Source organism: Oncorhynchus masou, chromosome 27, assembly GCF_036934945.1.
Source record: "Oncorhynchus masou masou isolate Uvic2021 chromosome 27, UVic_Omas_1.1, whole genome shotgun sequence".
NCBI lineage: Eukaryota > Metazoa > Chordata > Actinopteri > Salmoniformes > Salmonidae > Oncorhynchus > Oncorhynchus masou.
This window is the reverse complement of record NC_088238.1, coordinates 55,464,380-55,488,993: the sequence shown is the minus strand read 5'-3', so window position 1 is coordinate 55,488,993 and position 24,614 is coordinate 55,464,380. Positions and strand designations below refer to the sequence as shown.

The window sequence follows — 24,614 nt, the reverse complement described above, 5'->3', positions numbered from 1 at the left end:
TAAATTTGCTTCATTTGAATATGTTTTTTTTTTAGGATGCGTGCCAGTGTTGATGTTGAGACCTGATGGATATCGTTGAAAATGGCGTGGTTATTGACAATGTTAGCTTGGAGCTGCTTGAGTGTTATAGCATTGTTGGCCAAAACTTGTTGTCCCCGACCCTCAATCCTATATAGAAAAAAAAGTATGCAATAGTACAGTAATTTCACAGGAAAGGGTAACAGAAGTGCTGATAGTGCATAGAATACAGTACTGTAAGCAGTTACTGAAACCGTGCAGATGTTTTTGATATGATGATATTTTTACAATACCTATTTTCCAGTCTAAATGTTCTCATCACACTTGCCCCTGTATATCGGCTTAGATTTGGCTGTACTCGCAGTCCAGCCTCCCTCAGCGTCAGGCCGTGGTTGACAACGTGGTCAACCAGTGTTGCGCGGATCTCATCTGTCAGATTCGGTCCTCTTTTAGCACCTTCTTGTCTTCCTCTTCCTCTTTCTCTTCCTCCCCTTCCTCCTCCTCATCCTCCTCCTCATTCTCCTCCTCATCCTCCTCGTTCTCCTCCTCGTCTTCCTCGTCCTCGTCGTCCTCCTCGTTCTCCTCGTCCTCCTCGTTCTCCTCGTCTTCCTCCTCGTCCTACTCCTCCTCCTCGTCTTACTCTTTCTCTGACTCTTTCCATTGTACTTGAAGTCCGATGAACTCACCTGCTGCTTTTTATAGAGCTTATACACCTGATTGGTGTGTCTACAATTAAGCAAATGAGTGTTTGCACACCTGATGACTGTGTTGAACCAATTGGTTTGACGGTGTTGATGACTGTGTTGAACCAATTTGACAGTCAGTGCTTTGGTATTGCAAGGACGTGACTTCATGATAGATTTTTGTGTGTAATGTATGTTAAGTGTGTTTAGTGGTTTGCAAATCACTGTGTGTAGAGTTTTGCAACAAGTGTGAGGTTGACAATGTGCTTATAGTTGTGCAATTATGGGCTGATGTTTTGCTTCTTGAGTGTAAGGTTTTGCTAATAGTGTACTACTTTTATTTTTAGTGTGTAAGCAATCCAAAAAAACTGTAAGATAGGGAGGGAGGCAGGGAGGGAGAGTACTTGAAATGTATGTGAGAATGAAAGAGAATAGGCTTGTGTCCATGTGTGTCCGTGTGTGTCCGTGTGTCTCTGTGTGTATCCGTGTGTCTACTACGTGTGGGCCCGTGTGTGTCCGTGTGTGTCCGTGTGTCTCTGTGTGTATCCGTGTGTGTCCGTGTGTCTCTGTGTGTATCCGTGTGTGTCCGTGTGTCTCTGTGTGTATCCGTGTGTCTACTACGTGTGGGCCCGTGTGTGTCCGTGTGTGTCCGTGTGTCTCTGTGCGTGTCCGTGTGTCTACTACGTGTGGGCCCGTGTGTGCCCGTGTGTGTCCGTGTGTCTCTGTGTGTGTCCGTGTGTCTACTACGTGTGGGCCCGTGTGGGCCCGTGTGTGTCCGTGTGGGTCCGTGTGTGTCCGTGTGTGTCCGTGTGGGTCCGTGTGTGTCCGTGTGTGTCCGTGTGTCTCTGTGTGTGTCCGTGTGTGTCCGTGTGTGTCCGTGTGTGTCCGTGTGTGTCCGTGTGTCTCTGTGTGTGTCCGTGTGTCTACTACGTGTGTGCCCGTGTGTCCCCGTGTGTATCCGTGTGTCTATGTGTGTATATGTGTGTCTATGTGTGTATATGTGTGTCTATGTGTGTATATGTGTGTGTCCGTGTGTGTCCGTGTGTCTCTGTGTGTCTATGTGTGTATATGTGTGTGTCCGTGTGTATCCGTGTGTATATGTGTGTATGTGTGTGTGTGTCCGTGTGTCTATGTGTGTATGTGTGTGTGTCCGTGTGTCTCTGTGTGTGTATGTGTGTATATGTGTGTGTCCGTGTGTATCCGTGTGTATATGTGTGTATGTGTATGTGTGTGTGTATGTGTACACTCTAGTGGGTTAAGAGGAGGCAAAGCAAAGTCACTCCTCAAATTGAATTGACCGGGAATCCTCTTTTTTTCCAGACTGTGATGAAAAGTGTATCTGTGTGTGGTCTGTTTTCTGAAGAATGTATTCGCCTCCAAGGAGTCATACACTCTGATATAGTGATTGTTTTTCACAGATTTTGCCTTAAAAATGAATGACTGCGTTCTTCTTCTTTCTCTCCAACTCTGGCGATTCTCGTCTCTCTCTCTTTATCCTTGCTCTCTTTCCGTTCATTCCCTTTCCTTTCACCAAACTCTTCTCGTCTCTCTCTTCTAAAGCTGATTGATAGCTTCTCAACGAGACCCCCAGTGTAGCAGAATGTCTCAAGGAAAGAAAAAAAGACAAGATGGTGATGTGAAGCTGGACTTCATGATGTCGCTGGTGTAAAGGGCTCACTGGGGGCTCTTGTAACTGTGCGTTGTTATTCAGGGGTCCTGACTGCCCAGTTGATGTTTCCCCAGTAAATGTCATCCCGAGGCTGACGAACAACATTCCCACAGTGGGTCACCATCAGACTGCGACAATGTTGCCACAAGGGTTGCATGGACGTTGTGGCAAAAACATTTTTTTTATGAAGCTCTTTATGTGAAATGCTTAGAGTTTCCAGTGTTTGTACTGCTCTAATGAATAGAACATTTATGTGAATAGGACATGTATTTGTTGAAAGGAAACACTCTTCCAGGGTCAATTGCTTCACAAATGACCTTTTACTTACTTTGCAGTCATTAAAATGCCCACACCGTGCTTTTCCGTCGTGGTTCGTTCCAAAATGCCCACTCAGACTTTGTCTCTCTCGTCTTGACATATTTGCAGATCTATGTAGGCTCCAGTTGTTATGATTCATTTTTGTATTTGTAATTAACTTGTCCCAAATAACAGGAAGATTGTTCTAAGCTGCTGCTCTGTTAAGACCTTTCGGATGTGCCAAACTTTCCCTTTCAGTAAAATAAGTTGTAGTTGGGGCCTGCCAAGCTGTATTCTCGGGCTCCGGCCAGTTCCCATTTGTGGAAGCGGTAGGATCAAGCTTCTCCACTATTCAGCAATTTTGTCATGGAGGAGAGGCCCGCCGTCGCCAACACAACGCTCCATCTGCCTCCTCCTCATAATGATTCATGGTGGCATTTGTACTTGCCCTGTCCACCACTTCTCTAAAGAAAAATGATCTTCCCTTCGTGCAGAACTCAGCCTCAAATTCAGTTTCAAACCAGTGTAGCACAGGGATAGGACTGTGTAGCACAGGGATAGGACTGTGTGGCACAGGGATAGGACTGTGTGGGGCAGGGATAGGACTGTGTAGCACAGGGATAGGACTGTGTAGCACAGGGATAGGACTGTGTAGCACAGGGATAGGACTGTGTAGCACAGGGATAGGATTGTGTAGCACAGGGATAGGACTGTGTAGCACAGGGATAGGACTGTGTAGCACAGGGATAGGACTGTGTAGCACAGGGATAGGACTGTGTAGCACAGGGATAGGACTGTGTAGCACAGGGATAGGACTGTGTAGGGGATAGGACTGTGTAGCACAGGGATAGGACTGTGTAGCACAGGGATAGGACTGTGTAGCACAGGGATAGGACTGTGTAGCACAGGGATAGGACTGTGTGTGTAGCACAGGGATAGGACTGTGTAGCACAGGGATAGGACTGTGTAGCACAGGGATAGGACTGTGTAGCACAGGGATAGGACTGTGTAGCACAGGGATAGGACTGTGTAGCACAGGGATAGGACTGTGTAGCACAGGGATAGGACTGTGTAGCACAGGGATAGGACTGTGTAGCACAGGGATAGGACTGTGTGAGACAGGGATAGGACTGTGTGGCACAGGGATAGGACTGTGTGGGACAGGGATAGGACTGTGTGGCACAGGGATAGGACTGTGTGGGACAGGGATAGGACTGTGTAGCACAGGGATAGGACTGTGTAGCACAGGGATAGGACTGTGTAGCACAGGGATAGGACTGTGTGTGCACAGGGATAGGACTGTGTAGCACAGGGATAGGACTGTGTAGCACAGGGATAGGACTGTGTGTGACAGGGATAGGACTGTGTGGCACAGGGATAGGACTGTGTGGGGCAGGGATAGTACTGTGTAGCACAGGGATAGGACTGTGTAGCACAGGGATAGGACTGTGTAGCACAGGGATAGGACTGTGTGTGACAGGGATAGGACTGTGTGTGACAGGGATAGGACTGTGTGTGACAGGGATAGGACTGTGTGAGACAGGGATAGGACTGTGTAGCACAGGGATAGGACTGTGTAGCACAGGGATAGGACTGTGTGCACAGGGATAGGACTGTGTGGCACAGGGATAGGACTGTGTGACACAGGGATAGGACTGTGTGTGCACAGGGATAGGACTGTGTGAGACAGGGATAGGACTGTGTAGCACAGGGATAGGACTGTGTAGCACAGGGATAGGACTGTGTGAGACAAGGATAGGACTGTGTGGGACAGGGATAGGACTGTGTGGGATAGGACTGTGACAGGGGATAGGACTGTGTGTAGCACAGGGATAGGACTGTGTAGCACAGGGATAGGACTGTGTAGCACAGGGATAGGACTGTGTAGCACAGGGATAGGACTGTGTAGCACAGGGATAGGACTGTGTAGCACAGGGATAGGACTGTGTAGCACAGGGATAGGACTGTGTGGCACAGGGATAGGACTGTGTGTGACAGGGATAGGACTGTGTAGCACAGGGATAGGACTGTGTAGCACAGGGATATGTGACAGGGATAGGACTGTGTAGCACAGGGATAGGACTGTGTAGCACAGGGATAGGACTGTGTAGCACAGGGATAGGACTGTGTAGCACAGGGATAGGACTGTGTGACAGGGATAGGACTGTGTGAGACAGGGATAGGACTGTGTGGACAGCAGGGGTTTCTCTGGAGACACAGGGATAGGACTGTGTGGCACAGGGATAGGACTGTGTGTTTTTATGGGCTGGTCAGATACAAGACCAGGGGAGTGTTGACATGCAGATGAATGATGCCCCGAATCTCTGTCGGCCCAGTGGAGAGAAAGACAGAAAAGCTCTCTTTACTTTTTCATATTTCACAGGACGCTTCTGGGATGCTATTTGATGTGCAACGCCCAAAGCAATCTGTATTTTTATGCAGGGCTGTATATTGCAAACAGGGGCACACATGTGGTTGTGCCAGTCCCGGGCGACACTAGCAGAGGCATGCTCTCATTTACTACCCAACTCTGTTTTACATGAAATAGTAGATCTTGTATAAGTGGGGCTCTTCAGAGGAATGCTTCACCAATGAAATCTGAAAATCACAACCAAATACGTTCCCCCCGTTTATAGCCTTCTAGAATCTGATCAAATCAAAATCAAATCAAATGTATTTATATAGCCCTTCGTACATCAGCTGATATCTCAAAGTGCTGTACAGAAACCCAGCCTAAAACCCCAAACAGCAAGCAATGCAGGTGTAGAAGCACGGTGGCTAGGAAAAACTCCCTAGAAAGGCCAAAACCTAGGAAGAAACCTAGAGAGGAACCAGGCTATGAGGGGTGGCCAGTCCTCTTCTGGCTGTGCCAGGGTGGTTCAGATTATAACAGAACATGGATCAAGATGTTCAAATGTTCAGGGATGACCAGCATGGTGTGCGATAACAGAACATGGATAACTAAGGCAGAACAGTTGAAACTGGAGCAGCAGCACGGCCAGGTGGACTGGGGACAGCAAGGAGTCATCATGTCAGGTAGTCCTGGGGCATGGACTGGGCTCAGGTCCTCAGGAGAGAGAAAGAAAGAGAGAAAGAGAGAATTAGAGAAAGCACACTTAAATTCACACAGGACACCGAATAGGACAGGAGAAGTACTCCAGATATAACAAACTGACCCTAGCCCCCGACGCATAAACTACTGCAGCATAAATACTGGGGCTGAGACAGGAGGGGTCAGGAGACACTGTGGCCCATCCGAGGACACCCCCGGACAGGGCCAAACAGGAAGGAGCTCTGATCCTGGTGGAACTCTTGATCCCAGCACTCAGAGTTCAGAGGTCGACCAGCTCCCCGTGTTAAGTTGTCCCGTCTTCCGATTTATCTTTTCATGTTGAATTGAGAGTTGAGGACTGAGACCAACTACCTGTTCTACCTAGACATCTCCTTCCTTCTCTCCTGTGCCAGTCGTCCACCTTCTCCACTACTCTTCTCTTTCATCCTTCCATCAACACCTAAACTTGTCAGTAAACCACTTTCCTCACTTCCCTCACCAGGGCAGGCCAATTAAAACTTGAAAAAACATAATTGGCAAAAAGTCCACATGTTCAGCATAGCAGATGAAGTCAGCATTGGTGTTTCATTACGTCTCTGGCTGGTGAGAGTCAGATAGGTCTCGGTCTTACTCGGCGTCTCATTAGAGCTGTGTGGATAGAGAGGGACAGCTTTGCAGAGGCTGACAGTCTGTTGCCACGGTCACTAGCTGATTCACAGTGGGGCAGCACGCGGCCAGGCAAGAGGCGGAGGGATATGCTCGCTTGCTGCATCGCAGGATGTCACACAAGAGCCTTCCCGGTTTCACATACTTCAATGACTTTGAGTAAAAGTTCAGATTATCTCTGCTTTCCAATTCCCCATGTGTGGGGATAGACTTTCCCAGCAGTAACTGACTAAATCTTTAGGAGCTTGTTTCAGCTTTAATATTGCAGATAGATTGTGGCTTCCATTAATGTAATTGTCTGAATAATTTCCAGTCCTTCATATATATATATATATATATAAAAATTCCATCCTATATTATTTTCCCCAAACCCAACCACCCTAATTGGAGTAAACTAATGGACAATAACACTTAAGCTTCTACTTCCAGTTTATACATTACAGACACAGAATATGTCTTCTGTTTGTTTTTAGTCCCATTCCTTCAGCTCTACTCAACCCCTCCCATCTATCTCTGAACACCGTCCAGTCCCATTCCTTCAGCTCTACTCAACCCCTCCCATCTATCTCTGAACACCGTCCAGTCCCATTCCTTCAGCTCTACTCCCTCCCAATCCTGAAGAAACCTCCAGTCCCATTCCAGGCTCTCTGGCCAGTCCTCCCTGTCTATTATAACTGAACACCGTCCAGTCCCATTCCTTCAGCTCTACTCAACCCCTCCCATCTATCTCTGAACACCGTCCAGTCCCATTCCTTCAGCTCTACTCAACCCATCTATCTCTGAAACTGGAGCAGCAGTCCCATTCCTTCAGCTCTACTCAACCCCTCCCATCTATCTCTGAACACCGTCCAGTCCCATCATTCAGCTCTAGTCCCATCAGCTCTACTGGGGCCCATCTATCTCTGAACACCGTCCAGTCCCATTCCTTCAGCTCTACTCAAAGAAATCTATCTCTGAACACCGTCCAGTCCCATTCCTTCAGCTCTACTCAACCCCTCCCATCTATCTCTGAACACCATCCAGTCCCATTCCTTCAGCTCTACTCAACCCCTCCCATCTATCTCTGAACACCGTCCAGTCCCATTCCTTCAGCTCTACTCAACCCTCCATCCCATCTATCTCTGAACACCGTCCAGTCCCATTCCTTCAGCTCTACTCAACCCAGCCCATCTATCCAGAACACCATCCAGTCCTTCAGCTCTAAACCCTCATCTATCTCTGAACACCGTCCAGGGGCATGGACCTTCAGCTCTACTCAACCCCTCCGATCTATCTCTGAACACCGTCCAGTCCCATTCCTTCAGCTCTACTCAACCCCTCCCATCTATCTCTGAACACCGTCCAGTCCCATTCCTTCAGCTCTACTCAACCCTCCCATCTATCTCTGAACACCGTCCAGTCCCATTCCTTCAGCTCTACTCAACCCCTCCCATCTATCTCTGAACACCGTCCAGTCCCATTCCTTCAGCTCACTCAACCCTCCCATCTATCTCTGAACACCATCCAGTCCCATTCCTTCAGCTCCTCAACCCCTCCCATCTATCTCTGAACACCGAAGTCCCATTCCTTCAGCTCTACTCAACCCCTCCCATCTATCTCTGAACACCGTCCTCTACTCAACCCTCCCATCTATCTCTGAACACCGTCCAGTCCCATTCCTTCAGCTCTACTCAACCCCTCCCATCTATCTCTGAACACCGTCCAGTCCCATTCCTTCAGCTCTACTCAACCCCTCCCATCTATCTTGAACACCGTCCCAGTCCCATTCCTTCAGCTCTACTCAACCCCTCCCATCTATCTCTGAACACCGTCCAGTCCCATTCCTTCAGCTCTACTCAACCCCTCCCATCTATCTCTGAACACCGTCCAGTCCCATTCCTTCAGCTCTACTCAACCCCTCCCCTTCCATCTATCACCTGAACACCGTCCAGTCCCATTCCTTCAGCTCTACTCAACCCCTCCCATCTATCTCTGAACACCGTCCAGTCCCATTCCTTCAGCTCTACTCAACCCCTCCCATCTATCTCTGAACAAAAGTCCCATTCCTTCAGCATAGCAGATGACCGTCAGTCCCATTCCTTCAGCTCTACTCAACTGGTGAGAGTCCCATCTATCTCTGAACACCGTCCAGTCCCATTCCTTCAGCTCTACTCAACCCCTCCCATCTATCTCTGAACACCAGTCCCATTCCTTCAGCTCTACTCAACCCCTCCCATCTATCTCTGAACACCGTCCAGTCCCATTCCTTCAGCTCTACTCAACCCATCCCATCTATCTCTGAACACCTTCCAGTCCCATTCCTTCAGCTTTACTAAAAGTTCCCATCTATCTCTGCTTTCCAATTCCCATTCCTGTGGGGATAGACCCCTTCCCAGCAGTAACTGACTAAATCTTTAGGAGCTCCCATTCCTTCAGCTTTAAACCCCTCCATCTATCTCTGAACTCCAGTCCATTAATGTAATTGTACTCAACCCCTCCCATCTATCTCTGAATACCGTCCAGTCCCATTCCTTCAGCTCTACTCAACCCCTCCCATCTATCTCTTTTCCCATTCCTTCAGCTCCCAACCACCCTAATTGGAGTAAACCGTCTCCCATGGACAATAACCCTTCTATCTCTGAACACCGTCCAGTCCCATTTATACATTACAGACCCAGAATATCTATCTCTGAACACCGTCCAGTCCCATTCCTTCAGCTCTACTCAACCCCTCCCATCTATCTCTGAACACCGTCCAGTCCCATTCCTTCAGCTCTACTCAACCCCTCCCATCTATCTCTGAACACCGTCCAGTCCCATTCCTTCAGCTCTACTCAACCCCCCATCCCTGAACACCATCTATCTCTGAACACCGTCCAGTCCCATTCCTTCAGCTCTACTCAACCCCTCCCATCTATCTCTGAACACCGTCCAGTCCCATTCCTTCAGCTCTACTCAACCCCTCCCATCTATCTCTGAACACCGTCCAGTCCCATTCCTTCAGCTCTACTCAACCCCTCCCATCTATCTCTGAACACCGTCCAGTCCCATTCCTTCAGCTCTACTCAACCCCTCCCATCTATCTCTGAACACCGCCCAGTCCCATTCCTTCAGCTCTACTCAACCCTCCCATCTATCTCTGAACACCATCCAGTCCCATTCCTTCAGCTCTACTCAACCCCTCCCATCTATCTCTGAACACCGTCCAGTCCCATTCCTTCAGCTCTACTCAACCCCTCCCATCTATCTCTGAACACCGTCCAGTCCCATTCCTTCAGCTCTACTCAACCCCTCCCATCTATCTCTGAACACTGTCCAGTCCCATTCCTTCAGCTCTACTCAACCCCTCCCATCTATCTCTGAACACCATCCAGTCCCATTCCTTCAGCTCTACTCAACCCCTCCCATCTATCTCTGAACACCGTCCAGTCCCATTCCTTCAGCTCTACTCAACCCCTCCCATCTATCTCTGAACACCGTCCAGTCCCATTCCTTCAGCTCTACTCAACCCCTCCCATCTATCTCTGAACACCGTCCAGTCCCATTCCTTCAGCTCTACTCAACCCCTCCCATCTATCTCTGAACACCGTCCAGTCCCATTCCTTCAGCTCTACTCAACCCTCCCATCTATCTCTGAACACCGTCCAGTCCCATTCCTTCAGCTCTACTCAACCCCTCCCATCTATCTCTGAACACCGTCCAGTCCCATTCCTTCAGCTCTACTCAACCCTCCCATCTATCTCTGAACACCGTCCAGTCCCATTCCTTCAGCTCTACTCAACCCCTCCCATCTATCTCTGAACACCATCCAGTCCCATTCCTTCAACCCTCCCATCTATCTCTGAACACCGTCCAGTCCCATTCCTTCAACCCCTCCCATCTATCTCTGAACACCGTCCAGTCCCATTCCTTCAGCTCTACTCAACCCCTCCCATCTATCTCTGAACACCGTCCAGTCCCATTCCTTCAGCTCTACTCAACCCCTCCCATCTATCTCTGAACACCGTCCAGTCCCATTCCTTCAGCTCTACTCAACCCCTCCCATCTATCTCTGAACACCGTCCAGTCCCATTCCTTCAGCTCTACTCAACCCCTCCCATCTATCTCTGAACACCGTCCCCATCTATCTCTGAACACCGTCCAGTCCCATTCCTTCAGCTCTACTCAACCCCTCCCATCTATCTCTGAACACCGTCCAGTCCCATTCCTTCAGCTCTACTCAACCCCTCCCATCTATCTCTGAACACCGTCCAGTCCCATTCCTTCAGCTCTACTCAACCCCTCCCATCTATCTCTGAACACCGTCCAGTCCCATTCCTTCAGCTCTACTCAACCCCTCCCATCTATCTCTGAACACCGTCCAGTCCCATTCCTTCAGCTCTACTCAACCCCTCCCATCTATCTCTGAACACCGTCCAGTCCCATTCCTTCAGCTCTACTCAACCCCTCCCATCTATCTCTGAACACCGTCCAGTCCCATTCCTTCAGCTCTACTCAACCCCTCCCATCTATCTCTGAACACCGTCCAGTCCCATTCCTTCAGCTCTACTCAACCCCTCCCATCTATCTCTGAACACCGTCCAATCCCATTCCTTCAGCTCTACTCAACCCCTCCCATCTATCTCTGAACACCGTCCAGTCCCATTCCTTCAGCTCTACTCAACCCCTCCCATCTATCTCTGAACACCATCCAGCCCCATTCCTTCAGCTCTACTCAACCCCTCCCATCTATCTCTGAACACCATCCAGCCCCATTCCTTCAGCTCTACTCAACCCCTCCCATCTATCTCTGAACACCGTCCAGCCCCATTCCTTCAGCTCTACTCAACCCCTCCCATCTATCTCTGAACACCGTCCAGTCCCATTCCTTCAGCTCTACTCAACCCCTCCCATCTATCTCTGAACACCGTCCAGTCCCATTCCTTCAGCTCTACTCAACCCCTCCCATCTATCTCTGAACACCGTCCAGTCCCCATTCCTTCAGCTCTACTCAACCCTCCCATCTATCTCTCAACCCCTCCCATCTATCTCTGAACACCGTCCAGTCCCATTCCTTCAGCTCTACTCAACCCCTCCCATCTATCTCTGAACACCATCCAGCCCCATTCCTTCAGCTCTACTCAACCCCTCCCATCTATCTCTGAACACCGTCCAGCTCCCATCCCATCCTCTGAACACCATCCAGCCCCATTCCTTCAGCTCTACTCAACCCCTCCCATCTATCTCTGAACATCGTCCAGTCCCATTCCTTCAGCTCTACTCAACCCTCCCATCTATCTCTGAACACCGTCCAGTCCCATTCCTTCAGCTCTACTCAACCCCTCCCATCTATCTCTGAACACCGTCCAGTCCCATTCCTTCAGCTCTACTCAACCCCTCCCATCTATCTCTGAACACCGTCCAGTCCCATTCCTTCAGCTCTACTCAACCCCTCCCATCTATCTCTGAACACCGTCCAGTCCCATTCCTTCAGCTCTACTCAACCCTCCCATCTATCTCTGAACACCATCCAGTCCCATTCCTTCAGCTCTACTCAACCCCTCCCATCTATCTCTGAACACCGTCCAGTCCCATTCCTTCAGCTCTACTCAACCCCTCCCATCTATCTCTGAACACCGTCCAGTCCCCCTTCATTCCTTCAGCTCTACTCAACCCCTCCCATCTATCTCTGAACACCGTCCAGTCCCATTCCTTCAGCTCTACTCAACCCCTCCCATCTATCTCTGAACACCGTCCAGTCCCATTCCTTCAGCTCTACTCAACCCCTCATCTATCCTGAACACCATCCAGCCCCATTCCTTCATCTCTGAACACCGTCCAGTCCCCATTCCTTCAGCTCTACTCAACCCCTCCCATCTATCTCTGAACACCGAATCTTCCTTCAACACCCTCCCATCCCATTCCTTCAGCTCTACTCAACCCCCCATCCCATCTATCTCTGAACACCGTCCAGTCCCATTCCTTCAGCTCTACTCAACCCTCCCATCTATCTCTGAACACCGTCCAGTCCCATTCCTTCAGCTCTACTCAACCCCTCCCATCTATCTCTGAACACCGTCCAGTCCCATTCCTTCAGCTCTACTCAACCCCTCCCATCTATCTCTGAACACCGTCCAGTCCCATTCCTTCAGCTCTACTCAACCCCTCCCATCTATCTCTGAACACCGTCCAGTCCCATTCCTTCAGCTCTACTCAACCCCTCCCATCTATCTCTGAACACCAACCAGTCCCATTCCTTCAGCTCTACTCAACCCCTCCCATCTATCTCTGAACACCGTCCAGTCCCATTCCTTCAGCTCTACTCAACCCCTCCCATCTATCTCTGAACACCGTCCAGTCCCATTCCTTCAGCTCTACTCAACCCCTCCCATCTATCTCTGAACACCGTCCAGTCCCATTCCTTCAGCTCTACTCAACCCCACCCATCTATCTCTGAACACCATCCAGTTTTGATTTATTTTTGCCATATATTTTTCAACTGTGTTGTGATGTTTCACAAAAGTTCTGAATCTTTCTATTGTCATAGTTTCTACAGATTGTAAATTAAAGATAAACATTTTTGCTAAGTGTATTATTATATTGTTGATCAATTGACTATGACTTTTCAAGTCACCCATCAGTGTTATTTGCAGAGTTAGCTCCAGGTTAATGTTGCAATTCCTCATCCATTCGTGAACCTGCTACCAAAAACAAGCTACATATGTGCAGTACCAAAACAAATGATCTAATGATTCTGTCTTTTTGCAGTAAAATCTGCAAATTTGGGATGGTTTGTGTCCCCCAAATATATTACATTCTATTGGTTCCAAGGATTTTGTATAATAATTTAAATTGAAGAACTTCGGCGTTGTTTTGTGTATCAGTTCATAAACCATGGAATCAGTACATCGATAATCTCTTCCCAACTATTTTGCAATCTATATGGCACAGCTGTCAATGAAACTGTTATCATTTTTTATTTATCACAAGTTTCTGTAACCAATTTTGGTCTTTAATGCAGGGCTTTGGGGGATAGTTGACGTTTCCATTCCACTGGCCTCAAAGTGTCTTTGGAACCCCAAGCTCCTGCAGGGAGGGAGCTTTGAGCTGGAGTAGCTTTGGAACCCCATGCTCCCGCAGGGATGGAGCTTTGAGCTGGAGTAGCTTTGAGCCAAAGTGTCTTTGGAACCCCAAGTTCCCGCAGGGAGGGAGCTTTGAGCTGGAGTAGCTTTGAGCCAAAGTGTCTTTGGAACCCCATGCTCCCGCAGGGAGGGAGCTTTGAGCTGGAGTAGCTTTGAGCCAAAGTGTCTTTGGAACCCCATGCTCCCGCAGGGATGGAGCTTTGAGCTGGAGCAGCTTTGAGCCAAAGTGTCTTTGGAACCCCATGCTCCCGCAGGGATGGATCTTTGAGTTGGAGCAGCTTTGAGCCAAAGTGTCTTGAGAGTCTGTAGAGTGCCTTAGATAGAACTTGTCTCTCTGTTGTGGAATGGGGATTGGAGCTACTCTCGAAGTACACTCAGTGTTCCACTCAGTGGTCGGTCCGAGATGTGGAGCTTGGACCGACCAACTCTGGGTTATGTGTATAATGTAACTCTCTCTTGAGTCCCAGTGTGGGCTTTAAAGAGTAGCTCAGCCTCCATAAAAGAGGCCTGTTGTCCTCTTGGAATAAAAATCCCTATAGCTGCATTACGCTGCCCTGGCACAAGGGGGAAACACTAAAGTTTGTTGAGGGCCTAAGGCTTTGGCCAGACTGATCCGTAGAGAACAAACACCAAATTAGAACCGATTAATCTTTTCTAATTGGCTAAAGTATGCGTCAGGCTGTCAAAGCTTCAACTCATCTGAAAATGGATGGAAATTGTATGGATATGAATGAGTCATCTCAAACCAAATTGAATTTAGTCACATGCTTCGTAAAGAACAGGTGTAGACTGGCAGTGAAATGCTTTCTGACGGGCCCTTCCCAACAATGCAGAGAAAATAGAGAAATAATAGAAAAGTAAAACATGTAATAATGAAAGTAATAATAAATACACAACGAGTGTCTGAATACAAGGGGTTCCAGTACTGAGTCTATGAGTAATGATAACTGGGCTATATACAAGGGGTTCCAGTACTGAGTCTATGAGTAATGATAACTGGGCTGAATACAAGGGGATCCAGTACTGAGTCTATGAGTAATGATAACATGGCTGAATACAAGGGGATCCAGTACTGAGTCTATGAGTAATGATAACTGGGCTATATACAAGAGGTTCCAGTACTGAGTCTATGAGTAATGATAACTGGGCTATATACAAGAGGTTCCAGTACTGAGTCTATGAGTAATGATAACTGGGCTATATACAAGGGGTTCCAGTACTGAGTCTATGAGTAATGATAACTGGGCTATATACAAGGGGTTCCAGTACTGAGTCTATGAGTAATGATAACTGGGCTACATACAAGGGGTTCCAGTACGGAGTCTATGAGTAATGATAACTGGGCTATATACAAGGGGTTCCAGTACTGAGTCTATTAGTAATGATAACTGGGCTATTTACAAGGGGTTCCAGTACTGAGTCTATGAGTAATGATAACTGGGCTGAGGGGTTCCAGTACTGAGTCAATGTGCAGGGGTACGGGGTAATTGAGGAAGATATGCACATATAACTAGGAATAAAATGACAGACAATGAACAGTAGCAGCAACATACACAGAGTGCACAAAACATTAGGAACACCTGCTCTTTACATGTCTGTCCCTGTGAATCCATGCGAAAGCTAGAGAAATATTGATGTCACTTGTTAAATCCACTTCAATCAGTATAGATGAAGAGGAGGAGACAGGTTAAAGAAGGATTTTTAAGCCTTGAGACATGGATTGTGTCTGTGTGCCATTCAGAGGGAGAATGGCAAGATAAAATATTTAAGTGCCTTTGATCGGGGTACGGTAGTTGGTGCCAGACGCACTGGTTTGTGTCCAGAACTGCAACGCTGCTGGGTTTTTAACTCTCAACAGTTTCCTTTGTGTATCAAGAATGATCCACCACCCAAAGAACATCCAGCCAACTTGAAAAAATCTATCAAATTTCAATCAAATTTATTTATAAATCCCTTTTTACACAAAGTGTTGCACAGAAACCCAGTCTAAAATCCCAAACAACAAGCGATGTAGAAGCATGGTGGCTAGGAAAAACTCCCTTGAAAGGCCGGAACCTAGGCCGGAACCTAGGCCGGAACCTAGGCCGGAACCTAGGCCGGAACCTAGGCCGGAACCTAGGCCGGAACCATTCGGAACAGGTCTCTTTATTTATGCATTTCAGGCCCGGGTGTCACGCCTTGGTCTTAGTATTTTGTGTTTTAGTTAATTAGTTGGTCAGGCCAGGGTGTGACATGGGTTTATGTTATTGTGTTGTCGTATTGGGGTTTTTGTAGGCATTGGGATTGTGGTTGATTAGGGGTGTGTTTAGTTTAGGTTTGGCTGCCTGAGGCGGTTCTCAATCAGAGTCAGGGGATTCTTGTTGTCTCTGATGGGGAACCGTATTTAGGTAGCCTGGATTTCACTGTGTATTTCGTGGGTGATTGTTCCTGTCTCTGTGTAGTTTCACCAGATAGGCTGTAATTAGGTTTCACGTTCCGTTTTGTTGTTTTGTATTTATTATTTCATGTATAGTTCCGTTTTTTCTTCATTAAAAAACATGAGTAACCAACACGCTGCATTTCGGTCCGACTCTCATTCAACAAACGAAGAACGCCGTTACACCGGGTGAGAAAGCCCCAGGTTCATTCCGGGAATGGATCCAACTTCTTGGTCCCTATACACTACCAGGGGGTTCGGACCCTATACACTACCAGGGGGTTCGGACCCTATACACTGCCAGGGGGTTCGGACCCTATACACTGCCAGGGGGTTCATACACCGAGGTCTCGACAGAGCTGCAATCTTCAACACAGCCTTCTGTAGACCTCTGCTCCTGGTCAGGGCCCTGGGCCAATCAGCTACTACCAGCCCCTGGGCAGTAAGGCTCAGTGTGTTCTTACCTAGATCCTGCTCCTGGCCAGGGCCCTGGGCCAATCAGCTACTACCAGCCCCTGGGCAGTAAGGCCCAGTGTGTTCTTACCTGGATCCTGCTCCTGGCCAGGGCCCTGGGCCAATCAGCTACTACCAGCCCCTGGGCAGTAAGGCTCAGTGTGTTCTTACCTGGATCCTGCTCCTGGCCAGGGCCCTGGGCCAATCAGCTACTACCAGCCCCTGGGCAGTAAGGCCCAGTGTGTTCTTCCCTGGATCCTAACAGCTCACTCCACCGACCTGCCAATAACACCTCCAAAGGGCTACCTGCTCGCTCTCTGAACCTCCGGCATCCCTCGCCATGGCAACGCACGCCCAGCAGGCCGCACTGCTGTCAAAACCGGAGAGTTCTCTGAAAATATGAAAAACCAATGAAGGAGTGGGACACACGCAAGCACACACACACACACACACACACACACACACACACACACACACACACACACACACACACACACACACACACACACACACACACACACACACACACACACACACACACACACACACACGTGTGCATGAATGTTTATGTATGATGGTGTTAGGAATTTTATCAATAATGACTAAACAATATCTACATTTAAATAGAACTATAAGTAATTAAACTCTACCCTGTTTTATTATATCAGATTAATAATGTTAGTTCATAAGGAATATTTATTTTATTTTATTTTTTATTTTTTATTTCACCTTTATTTAACCAGGTAGGCTAGTTGAGAACAAGTTCTCATTTGCAACTGCGACCTGGCCAAGAAAAAGCATAGCAGTGTGAACAGACAACACAGAGTTACACATTGAGTAAACAATTAACAAGTCAATAACACAGTAGTTGTAACGGCGTTCTTCGTTTGTCGCCAGAAAGTCCGACCGAAATGCAGCGTGTTGGTTACTCATGTCTTTAATGAAACAAATGACGATACATGAAATATCTTCTAAATACAGAAACAACAAACGGAACGTGAAAAACCTATACAGCCTGTCTGGTGAACACTAACACAGAGACAGGAACAATCACCCACGAAATACAAAGTGAAACCCAGGCTACCTAAATACGGTTCCCAATCAGAGACAACGAGAATCACCTGACTCTGATTGAGAACCGCCTCAGGCAGCCAAACCTATGCAACACCCCTACTCAGCCACAATCCCAATAACTAAAAAACCCCACTATGAAATACAACAACATAAACCCATGTCACACCCTGGCCTGACCAACTAATTAACGAAAACACAAAATACTAAGACCAAGGCGTGACAGTAGAAAAAAAGGGTCTATATACATTGTGTGCAAAAGGCATGAGGAGGTAGGCAAATAATTACAATTTTGCAGATTAACACTGGAGTGATAAATGATCAGATGGTCATGTACAGGTAGAGATATTATTGTGCAAAAGAGCAGAAAAGTAAATAAATAAAAACAGTATGGAGATGAGGTAGGTATAATTGGGTGGGCTATTTACCGATAAGACTATGTACAGCTGCAGCGATCGGTTAGCTGCTCAGATAGCAGATGTTTGAAGTTGGTGAGGGAGATAAAAGTCTCCAACTTCAGCGATTTCTGCAATTCGTTCCAGTCACAGGCAGCAGAAAACTGGAACGAAAGGCGGCCAAATGAGGTGTTGGCTTTAGGGATGATCAGTGAGATACACCTGCTGGAGCGCGTGCTACGGGTGGGTGTTGCCATCGTGACCAGGGAACTGAGATAAGGCGGAGCTTTACCTAGCATGGACTTGTAGATGACCTGGAACCAGTGGGTCTGGTGACGAATATGGAGCGAGGGCCAGCCGACTAGAGCATACAAGTCGCAGTGGTGGGTGGTATAAGGTGCTTTAGTGACAAAACGGATGGCACTGTGATAAACTGCATCCAGTTTGCTGAGTAGAGTGTTGGAAGCTATTTTGTAGATGACGTCGCCGAAGTCGAGGATCGGTAGGATAGTCCGTTTTACTAGGGTAAGTTTGGCGGCATGAGTGAAGGAGGCTTTGTTACGGAATAGAAAGCCGATTCTGGATTTGATTTTCGATTGGAGATGTTTGATATGAGTCTGGAAGGAGAGTTTACAGTCAAGCCAGACACCTAGGTACTTATAGGTGGCCACATATTCAGGGTCGGAACCATCCAGGGTGGTGATACTAGTCAGGCGTGCAGGTGCAGGCAGCGAACGGTTGAAAAGCATACATTTGGTTTTACTAGCGTTTAAGAGCAGTTGGAGGCCACGGAAGGAGTGTTGTATGGCATTGAAGCTTGTTTGGAGGTTAGATAGCACAGTGTCCAAGGACGGGCCGGAAGTATATAGAATGGTGTCGTCTGCGTAGAGGTGGATCAGGGAATCGCCTGCAGCAAGAGCAACATCATTGATATATACAGAGAAACGAGTCGGCCCGAGAATTGAACCCTGTGGCACCCCCATAGAGACTGCCAGAGGACCGGACAGCATGCCCTCCGATTTGACACACTGCACTCTGTCTGCAAAGTAGTTGGTGAACCAGGCAAGGCAGTCATCAGAGAAACCAAGGCTACTGAGTCTGCCGATAAGAATATGGTGATTGACAGAGTCGAAAGCCTTGGCAAGGTCGATGAAGACGGCTGCACAATATATTATGTAGCATGAACAAGGAGTAATTAAACATAATAAACACCATTCCAACTCGGTTGGGGAGGAATGTGTTGTGTGTTTTAAATAAGCAAAGAGGGTCATTAACCTATGTTTGAACCAACTCAACTATAACTCTGGGGTGTTTAGATAAGACAGCGAGAGCCTCTCCAGGTTTTCCGTTATCTGGAACTGTCTGCTAAATAGTGATAGATAATGGTGAGACTTCAGAAGTTAATCTTGATATAGTGTGTGTGTCAGGAGTGTGCGCTAGTGGGTTGGAATAAACTTTTGAACCTGCTTTGTCTTGGTCGAGAGGAGGAGATTCATTCTATGACCAATGACGTCATATTTTATATATAAACTGTTGTACGTGGTTCTATGGCAGTGCGCTCCGAGAATAAATACTATTATCTAATTTTGATAAGACGGGTCTCTGTCCATTTTATGCAAATAAGGGTCTTACAAATATTCAGAAACAGACAGAGTGATTTGAATTAAATTGATTAATGAACACATATAGGAATTATACAATTCCATTAACAGATGGGCAAGATGCTCTGGTTCTTTGAATGATTTAGGTCTCTGTTGAGTTGAATATCAACGGCAGATTTTCTTCCCCACAAAACCTAATGTTCAGCACTTGTACTTGAATAAAACTCTAAAGGGGTTTAATATTTGAAGCTCCTCCTGAAGTGATATTCAGTGTTAAACGAGACACATCATCTGGCTTGCGTGAGGACCACTCTGTAAACATTTCCTTCTCAAATTAAAGTGTAAAACAAGACAGCTATTTGCACAGGCTAATGGTTTCTCTGTGTTCCTTCAAACGGTTCATCATCAGCATTGCAGCCACAGCCCAGGGAAAAAAAGTTTTCAAAATACATTTTTGAATCATTTTGAATCAAACCAAATACTGCTATTGCAATAGTTACCATGCTCTGTCTGTGAACGTGTTTCAGTTTATATTGTACTGTTGAGACTCGCCCTTCATCCTCCTCTCTTCCTCTCTCCTCTTCGTCTTCCTCAGGTCATTCTCATCCTGACCAAGGATTACCACGTCGACTCCAGCAAGGTCCTGGAGAGCTCCCTCTGGAGGTAAGATCAAAAGGCTGTTTTATAGTACCTGTTCAGGTTGTATCGGCGCCACAGCCAAGTCCACCGATCAGGACAGGGACTCACGGTGAGGTTAAAGTGGCAATATGTAACTTTTTTGGCGACCAGACATAATTCACATAGAAATAGATATAGATCATAGATATGTCATTCTCGCTGAAATCAAGTCTAAGAAGCGGTATATCTATGTGCGCTATTTCTATTCTTCCCGTTCTTAAGTTTTGTTTCAATGTTTTTTACTTTCGGTTTTGTACACCAGCTTTAAACAGCTGAAAAAATAATATTTTTTTTAATGGAAAATATATTTCACAGCGGTTTAGATGGTACAATGATTCTCTACACTGTACTCTCTTATTTTGTCACATAAACTGCAATTAAGCAAACTATTACAGTTTTAGCAACCTGCAAATGGCGGAACAATTTCTGCATAGTGCACCTTTAAAGGGTGGTGGGTCGTTTTATCTCATTGCTGTGCTTCTCAGTAGACACACTGGCACTGAGTACGGACAGAACAGTTTGGAAGAACGACAAAACATCAGCTGGGGCTGGGAAAGAGAGAAAGTGGGTCGGTGGCATGGGGCGAGAGCGGGCATCTGTTTGGACAGATAGCTAATCAGTGTGGCACAGGGCAGGACAGTGGGCACCGTCTGGTGCCAGGGAGACAGGGTCACGACTCGGCCTGATGGGCAGACCAGAGCAGCTTCTACTTAGTAGAAGCAGTGACATCTCCACTGTTCTCCGTTTCAGAGACTCAGAAGCTCAGAACCAATCACTCTAACACATACATTTTGTTATTCTAAAACACAAGTCCTCAAGTGGCAGGGTCCTGGTTCTAATGATAGAAATAGAAAGCCATCAAACAGTAAATGTGTGTCATGCACAGGAGGTTGATGGCACCTCAATAGGGGAGGACGGGCTGGTGGTAATGGCTGAAATGGAAGGTATGGAATGGCATCAAATACCTTGTTCCCTCTGTGTTTGATGCCATTCCATTTGCTTCGTTCCGGACCTTATTACGAGCTGTCCTCCCCTCCTGTGGTCTCACAATAGTACTTCATTACCTCCCTCTACCTCGCTGTGGGTCCTCTGCACTTCAAAACGCTGGCCGCTCATTAGCTGTGACTGCTTGTCTCCCTCTAGCAGCCATATGAATAATGCACATATACTATTTCCACCCTGCTCCTGTTGATGTTTTAATTGTTGTAATTCATGAATAATTTTTTAAGGTTCACCATGACCAACCATTCTGCTCGGAGAAAAAAAAGAGAAGTTGAAAGAATCTAAACAAACTGTAATTTAAATCACAAATCTGGCACGTTGTTAGCCTCCTTTCATTATTGTCCGTGAACGGTGAAGAGAATTAGCATGTTTTTTTGTCAGGGGCCAAAATGGCCGCCGTGGTGTTGTTGTGCTGTTATTGTGTGTGTGGGCGTCGGATTCCTGTCAGCTCCAGAATGGCTGTGCAGTTGCACCGCCACCTCCACTGTCCTTGAGCCTACACTTTGATGTCCTCAAGCATGGGATCAAACGGTGGGGAAGATCGGGGAGATTAATGGGCTCGGCACCTCACTGTCAGGTGGTGTAGATCAAGACGCCAGGCGGTGTGAGGCACCGCTCTGGAGGAACGTTAGCTGGGAAGACGGGAGAGAGGAACTTCTGTGAGGCTTCTGGGTCAGTGGGTTTTAGACGCCTGTCATCCGACGTGGTTTGCCTTTGGAGTCCTTTGGACTGGCTTGAAAGTCGGGATGATTTCTTTGTGTGGGCTACATCAACCACTGCAAGGTGAAATGAGACAGATCTGCCTGTACTTCTGTCTGTCAGTTTACCCCTCTTTTACTTTCTCAGTTTTGCTTGCCAATTCTCTTAAATTTGAGAGAGGTTCTGGTTAAGATTAAAAAGCTCTGTGAGGAACCCAGGCATGTGGTCCCCAAACTGTCTCTGTACCTTCCTATGACTCAGCTGAAAGCTAAAGTAACATCAACAGTGGTGATCCCAGCAATCCCGACCCCAGTCTTCCCCGGATGCTTGAAAGGGGGGGGTGTCCCATATTTTTCCAATCAGGATTAAGCCAGAGCGGATAATGGGTTTGTGGTGTGAGACAATCCTATGTGAACTGGGCTCCGGAGAGACGGAGTGGGAGGGATCCGAGCTGCTCCAACTGGCTATCTTTCACATGACTAAATTCTCAAAGATCTCTCACAGAATATCGTCGTCTTCATTTTTATTTCATTCTAAGAGAATATCAAAGGTGACTGATCTGATACAGATCTCGCTTAGGCACAGCCGGGGACGAATAATTATTGATAATTTAAAGTGCTGGTCAATTATATGCTTTAGAATAGTGTATGTGCTTTTGCCCCTGCTGACACAACTCTCTGTGTAAAACCTGTCTGTTTATGGTCATGTTCAGATACGACAGAGTTTAAAAACGTAAGGATAAACCAACTGCTTCAAAGTGGCTGATGTGATTGATTTTTTTTTTTTGAAGACCGAAGACCTCAGTTTCTCCCTTGTCTCTCCCAGTGTTCTTTCTTCTTTGTGTTCTGGGGAGTTTGGGCTACCTCCATAGCTCCGGCGTCAGCCATGGGAGTTTAATGCTGCGTCTCTGGCTCCAATAACCGGGGCTTTGACTCTGGTATGGCTGTCCCAGGATCCTCAGCTGGAGCTCGATGAAGAGACCTAAACATTCCCTTTTCTCACGAGAACGGCTCTCTTTGTGATGCAAAACGGCATGGTTGCTATGAAATTGAGGCAACCGAGGATGTTTATATAAAAAAAAAAAGGTTTATATATCGAAAAGACACAGTTTGCATTTGAATAAAATAATGGTTTTACTTGTAAGGAACATTTAACAATAGCTCCAAACGAGACCAGAGACCTACCAAGGGGAGCGTTATAGCTTGTCAATTACAGCTATACTGAGATTGTAATGTGGCCAACAGGCCTGCTATTTCCCTCACACTCACACACCTCTCTCTCACTCACACACCTCTCTGTCACTCACACACCTCTCTCTCACTCACACACCTCTCTGTCACTCACACACCTCTCTCTCACTCACACACCTCTCTCTCACTCACACACCTCCCTGTCACTCACACACCTCTCTCTCATTCACACACCTCTCTCTCACTCACACACCTCTCTCTCACTCACGCACATCTCTCTCACTCACAGGCTCTCTTCCCTCTCTTTATTTAATTATTTCAGAGACAAGGGAAAGAGGAAGAAGAGCGATGGAGAGACAAAGGGGAAAAGACAGTGATGAAGAGAGGAAGAGGGAAAGAGGGGATGGTAGGGAGAGAGGAAGAGGGGGTAGGGAGGGGAAGAGAGTAGGGAAGAGGAAGAGGGAGGGTAGGGAGAGAGAAGAAGGGAGGGAGGGGAGGGAGGGAGAGGAAGAGGAAGAGGGGAAGAGGGGAGGGTAGGGAGAGAGGAAGAGGAAGGAAGAGGGGAGGGTAGGGAGAGAGGAAGAGGGGAGGGAGAGAGGAAGAGGGGAAGAGGGGAGGGTAGGGAGAGAGGAAGAGGGGAAGAGGGGGAAGAGGGGAGGGTAGGGAGAGAGGAAGAGGGGAGGGTAGGGAGAGAGGAAGAGGGGAAGAGGGGAGGGTAGGGAGAGAGGAAGAGGGGAAGAGGGGAGGGTAGGGAGAGAGGAAGAGGGGAAGAGGGGAGGGTAGGGAGAGAGGAAGGGGGGAAGAGGGGAGGTAGGGAGAGAGGATGAGGGGAGGATAGGGAGAGAGGAAGAGGGGAAGAGGGGAGGGGAGGGAGAGAGGAAGAGGGGAGGGTAGGGAGAGAGGAAGAGGGGAAGATAGGGAGAGAAGAAGTGTGCTTGAGGAGAAACGTATGTGATAAATGTCTGACCTGTGTCCCCTACTGTTTTGCCTCAGGGGACCTTGGGGCTAATCCCTCTCTCTCAATTCAATTCAAGGGGCTTTATTGGCTAGGGAATCATATGTTTACATTGCCAAAGCAAGGGAAATAGAAGTGAAAATAAACACACCAAAAAATATTTAACCAGGCAAGTCAGTTAAGAACAAATTCTTATTTTCAATGACGGCCTAGGAACAGTGGGTTAACTGCCTGTTCAGGGGCAGAATGACAGATTTGTACCTTGTCAGCTCAGGGGTTTGAACTTGCAACCTTCCAATTACTAGTCCAACGCTCTAACCACTAGGTTACCCTGCCACCCCAGCAATACAAACATGAACAGTAAACATTACACTCAACAGTTTCAAATGAATATTAACACTTCAACTGGCATATTATGGCTGTACATAGTCTTGTAACGACTTGCAAATAATTAAAGTACAAAAGGGAAAATAAACAAATCTTGCTGCTGTGATGGCACACTGTGGTATTTCACCCAATAGATATGGGAGTTTATCAAAATATAATCATTTTTGGAGTTCTTTGTGGATCTGTGTAATCTGAGGGAAATATGTCTCTCTAATATGGTCATACATTGGGCAGGAGGTTAGGAAGTACAGCTCGGTTTCCACCTCATTTTGTGGGCAGTGT

At 47.3% G+C, this 24,614-nt stretch overlaps 1 pseudogene; it reads left to right on the top strand.

The window, feature by feature from the left end:
• The window catches only part of LOC135516439 (VPS10 domain-containing receptor SorCS2-like), a 473,003-nt pseudogene that overhangs the window by 109,216 nt on the left and 339,173 nt on the right, over positions 1 to 24,614 (top strand).